Source organism: Myotis nattereri (assembly GCF_964212035.1).
Source record: "Myotis nattereri genome assembly, chromosome: 9".
Lineage (NCBI taxonomy): Eukaryota > Metazoa > Chordata > Mammalia > Chiroptera > Vespertilionidae > Myotis > Myotis nattereri.
Window position 1 is genome coordinate 1,023,739 of NC_138084.1, and position 6,022 is coordinate 1,029,760.

Consider the following 6,022-nt stretch of genomic DNA (forward strand, 5'->3'; position numbering starts at 1 on the left):
AGCGGGGTCCCCTCCCCGCCCTGGGGTCTGTCCACTCCCCAGGACGTGTTCCAGAAAGGCCCTCGGACCCGCCTACCCGCGGCCTGCCCTGCCGCCTCTGGGGTGGCCGGCACTTCCCGCGGGGCCCAGGACAATGGCCACTTTCTCCCTGGCCCGGCCTCCCGGGCGGGGGCAGACACAGCCTGTTCTGTGACAGGGGGGCGGGCGGGCAGGAGGGCCTTCGGGGGGGGCAGGGTGGCACAGGGTGTCCAGGGCCTGGTGGCTTCCTCCGGCAGCTCCCAACCCTCCACTGTGCCCACTGCCTGGGTCAGAGGGAGGCTCCCGGCTCAGCGGGACTGGCCAGCCCCCATCCCCCCCTCTCTCCCTCGTCCCGTCCTGCCACCTGGCTGACTTGTTACCTTGGCCATTTCACAGGTGGGGGAACTCATTTCTAAGAGGTTGGGATTTGGGCCCAAAGTCACACAGCTAATTGGCAATGCCCATGCTTGAGCCCAGCGGGGCTAATGACAGGCCATGTGCCCATCCATCTATCCATTGCTCACCTATTCATCACCCCTCCATCCATCCACCAGCCTATCCACCTACCCAACCTCCAGGCATCCACTCATCTCTCCACCCATCCATTCACCTGCCTATAACCCATCTACCCACCCATTCATCCACCACCCATCCATCCATCTACTCATCCATCCACCACCCATCCATCCATCTACTCATCCATCCACCATCCAGCCATCCACCATCCATCCATCCACCCATCCATCCACCATCCACCATCCACCCATCCACCCATCCATCCACCATCCATCCATCCACCCATCCACCCATCCATCCACCATCCACCATCCACCCATCCACCCATCCACCCATCCATCCACCATCCATCCACCCATCCATCCACCATCCACTATCCATCCATCCACCCATCCACCCATCCATCCACCATCCATCCATCCATCCACCATCCATCCATCCATCCGTCCACCCATCCGTCCATCCATCCGCCACCCATCCGTCCACCCATCCATCCATCCATCCATCCATCCATCCATCCACCCATCCACCCACCCACCCATCTATCCACCCATCCATCCATCCATCCACCCATCCATCCATCCACCCATCCATCCACCCATCCACCCACCCATCCATCCACCATCCATCCATCCATCCACCATCCATCCATCCATCCACCCATCTGCCTGTCTTGCATCTATCCACCATCTCCCCATCCATCCTCCCCTCCCTCCCTCCTTCTGTGGCTCCTTGTAGCCCCGTGGTTCTCAACCTTCCTCACGCCGCGACCCTTTAAATACAGCTCCTCATGTTGTGGTGACCCCCAACCATAAAATTATTTTCGTTGCTACTTCATAACTGTCATGTTGCTACTGTTATGAATCGTCATGTAAATATCTGATATGCAGGATGTACTTTCATTGTTACAAATTGAACAAAATTAAAGCAAAGTGATGAATCACAAAAACAGTATGTAATTATATATGTGTTTTCCGATGGTCTTAGGCGACCCCTGTGAAAGGGTCATTCGACCCCCAAAGGGGTCGTGACCCACAGGTTGAGAACCACTGTTCTAGCCAGTCCCCCAGCATCTGACTTCCCGTCTTCCCTCCCCGCTTCCTTCCTATCACCCAACAATCAGACACGTCAGAAGTGACACTCCAGCGACTGGCTGACGGCCTGGGACAGACGCCCACCAATTCCAACGCGATACAGGCGAGTCCAGTGATGCCCCCTCTCCTGTCCCCCCAGCTCAGGGCCCTGCGAGCATCGGCTCAGACAGGAGGTGGCACCTCAGTGGCTACAGTGTCCGCATGTTTCTTCCGAAGACACAAGTCCCAGGTCCTCAACGCCCCCCCCCCCCCCACGTCCTGGCGCCGGGGCTGAGGGCTGCCTCCACCTGCTGGGCAGGCGGGTTACCTCTGTGGGGTCAAGGGGGGAGTTTTCTGTTCATTGCAGAGGTGGATTCCTCTCCCCAGCGGCCCCTCGCTGGTGGAAGCACAGGCGAGCCTCCACCTCCTGCACCACCCATTCATCCATCACCCATTCATCGCTCACCTGCTCGCTCCACCCACCTCCCCCGGCACCCTCTGCCCCACGCACTGCCCTGTGTGTTCCTTGAAAATGCCAAGCTCGCCGCCACCCCCAGGGCATCTGCCTCCCCCTCCGAAGGCCCTCGCCCTCCTGCCCAGCGGCCCGGCCCCTGGAATCCCCCAATTCCACACGGAGCTGAGCAGGACTTCCCAGGGGCTGCGCCCCTCACAGGGGAACTCCCCGCACTGGACGCCCGTTCCCTCGCACACGTTCCCTCGCACACTCGGTGGCTCTGTTAGCTCGTCCCCGGGGGATGCGAGTTCTAGGCAAGGGAGCCGTGTCTGTCTGTCTGTCATGGCGTCTCCGGCACAGGAGCAGGACGTACCGGCCTTGGGGCTCTGTGCCCCCAGTGGTCCCGGGGTGAGTGCAGGTGTCGGAGCAAAGGCCCTGGGCTTGCCTGGCCAGCATGGCTCAGTGGTTGAGCATCGACCTATGAACCAGGAGGTCCCGGTTCCATTCCCGGTCGGGGCGCAGGCCCGGGTTGCAGGCTCCATCCCCAGTGTGGGGCGTGCAGGAGGCAGCCGATCCGTGATTCTCTCTCATCACTGACATTTCTCTCTCCCTCTCCCTCTCCCTTCCTCTCTCTCTAAAATCAAATAAAAAATGATATATTTTTAAAAGGCCCGGCCTCCTTCCTCCTGGGCTGCGGCTCAGGGCGGGCCCTCTGAGCGGTGGCCAGGGTGGGTTTGGGGCCGATTTCCTCTATAATCCTGGGGAGGCTCCTGTCTGGCTTCCCGCTACCCCCACACCCGGTGTGTTAGAGACAGGAGGGCCCAGCGGCCGGGGAAAGCTGCCCTGGCCTCCAGGCACCGGCAGGAGGCGGCGGCCGGCACCGTGGGGGCTGCAGACCGGGGAGGCCGGGAGCTGGCGGACCGGACGCGGTGAGTGCGCGCCTGGTGAAGACCACGGAGCCATCCTGGAGGGCGGGCGGGGCGGAGGATGGGTGAGGAAACAGACCCCGGACTGAGGTTCCCGGGCCACCGGACAGCACAGGCGAGTGGGGTGGGGGAGACAAGGGGGAGCACAGGGGGGAGGAGCTCTGAGCCCAGCTGGGCCCTCCCGCCTGCGTGAGCTGAGCACCCCGAGGTGCAGGCCCAGAACACGGTGCAGGTCAGGCTCTGCCCGCCCTCCAGCCCCAGCGCTGAGCTCCAGCACCTGTTCGGGCACCAACTGACCAACAGCAAGGCCTGGCGAGGAGGCGGAAGCCCACCCAGCCCCCTGCAGGGCGCCCCCGCCGGCCCCGCCCCCAGGAGCTGCCTTCCCAGCCGCACCCCCCCCCTCCCAAGCCCACCTACGGCCAGAACAATGGCTCCTTGGGAAGCAAGGTCACTGTGCCTTAGGTCAAGGCTGCCAGGCGGTGGGCGTCAGCGGGGCCGGAATTCCCGGAAGGAATGGCGCCCCTCCTCCCACCTGCAGGGCAGGGGCCTGGGGAGCACCCTGACCACACCCCCGGCCATCGCCGCCCGCGGGGGCCTGGGGAGCACCCTGACCACACCCCCCGGCCATCGCTGCCCACAGGGGCCTGGGGAGCACCCTGACCACACCCCCGGCCATCGCCGCCCACAGGGGCCTGGGGAGCACCCTGACCACACCCCCCGGCCATCGCCGCCCGCGGGGGCCTGGGGGCACAGCCGGGGCGCGGCCAGCCCTGCATCTGAGTCCCTGTTGTAAGTGGGTTTGCTCCGGGGCTGGCAGAGGCCGGGACAGTGGACAAGTGCGGGCCCAGCCCCTGCCCACAGCGCGGGCGGCTTTCTGACCAGCGGGACCGGCGGGCCCAGCTGTGCCCGGACGCCGGGCCGCTCAGTCCAGAAACGCGCTCAGGCCCTCAGGCTGGGACCCCGAGGGCAGAGACAACCAGCACGTGAGCAGCCCCGTGGGCACAGCAGCCTCCTCAGAGCGCCGGCGGAACCAGGCCTGCGGGAGCCCCCCCCCCAGGCGTCCAGACTGGGGTTCAGGACTGGCTCCTGGGCGGCTTCTTCAGTCCCAGGTGCCCCAGGCCGCCTGTGAGCGCTTCCATCTGACTCGTTCCCAGGAGAGGGGAGGGGGGAGCACTCCGGCCGTCCCCCCGGGATGCAGAGGCCACGGCCCGAGGGAGAGACCAGCCATGCCGGGTTCCCGGGGTGGCACAGCCTCCCGCTGTGTGCCCTCTGCAGGGAGGGGATGGCCGAGGGCAGACAGGAGAGGCAGGGCCCGGCCCGGCTGGGGGCGTGGGTGGGACTCAGCGCCCGGTCATTGCCCAGACGTGGCGGCTGAGCGCGGAGCCGGGGGAGGCAGGACAGCGACGGCCACACCTCCGGGTTCCAGGTTCTCGGGCGGACTCAGCCGGGTCACGTGGCTGTGGGTGAGGGCAGGCCCTGGCTCCCGCCCACCTGGCCTCCTGACCCACACAGGCCAACAGCCAGCTCAGTGCCACGGTAGCAGGCCCGGTCACCGCCCACAGACACTTCCTCTGCCGCCAACGCCCCGGCCGGGCTGGGCTGGGCGCGGCCCCGGCTGCAGGCTGACCACCACCAGCCAGACCCGCGGCCCAGCCCCAGCGGAAGCAGAGTGTGCTGGTCGGGGCCATGCGGCCCGGCAGGAGTTGGGTGGGGGGGGGGGGGGGAGACAGCGTAGGGGGCATGCCAGGAGCCCAGGTAGGAGACGGGGACCCACCCACTCTCACCAGCCCTGGGCCTCACGTCCACACGTGCAACAGGACAGTGGGTTTGGGCCCCAGGTGACCTCGTGCCCACATCAGTGAAGCCAGGTCCCCCTCCTGCCCCCACCACCGAGGGCACGCCAACCTGCATGCGTCCTCCCTGCCTGATGCCAGACAGGCCAGCAGGTAGGGGGCAGGCACATGAGGCTCCCCCACCCCCTCTCCTCCCCCCTGTCTGCCTCCCACCAGTCCAGGGGCTGGGAGGGCCCTAAACCCTGGAAGCAAAACAGCCTCATTCTCTCCATTTCACAGACGCAGTAACTGAGGCTGGAGAGCGAGCTGACTCACCTGAGACCCCCGACTCCCAGCTTGTCAGGGCAGGGGTCCCAGAGCCCCTCATCACCCGCAGGGAGGGGCCTGCCAGGTCTGCGGAGCCGGTTCCAAGGGCAGGATAGCACGGAGCCTGGGCTGGGCCCCCACGGCACGAAGCCCACAGCCTCCCTGCCACGCCCCAGCCTTCCCGCCAGCCCCCAGGGCCCGGACCCCTCTCCCCGCCCCAGGTCCTTTGCACAGTCGGCCGGCCCTGGGCTGCGAGAACCAGCTGTGGCCCACGCGGCAGCCGACCCACCGCGCGCCTGAGTGGCCTGTCCTGCAGGCTGCACCCTCTGAGTGAGGGCTGTCCACACCCGCCCGGCTCAGGCCAAGGGGGTCCTCGGGCCTTGGGCACCCGCCCCCGGCTGGGCAGGCAGCTGTGGGGCGTGAGCAGGAGTCCCGCCGCCCGGCCCTTCTGGGACAGCCACCACCATGGCAGCCCCCGGGGCCCAGGCCGGGCTGCGGGCGGGTGGCCCACGGTCACAGCCTCCACCTGCCCCTTCCCCGGGCTCCGGGGAGCCGGGCTCTGCCAGAAACCGTGTGTCTGGCGGAGAAAGCAGCCCTGCCAGTCGGGCCGGACCCGCCTGGCACGGTGCCCAGCCCCCCAGCCGCGGTGGGGACAGTGCAGGAGGGTGGCCTGACAGGTGAGGGTGGTGACCGGCCAGCAGGCCCCAGGCCCTGCCTCCGGCCCCCTTGCTCCCTGGCCCCGAGCCCACTGTCTGGCCCCCAGCCAAGTGCACAGGGGGCGCCCGGCATCCTGGTGAGAGTGTGACCCTGACCCAGAGACGCGGGGCCACGTCGAGGGCCACACAGGCCACGAAGGACGAGAACTAAAGACACGCCCAGGAGAAAGGAAAGCGTGTGCACAGCAGGGTGGCCACGCGTGTCCGCTTCACGCGTGTC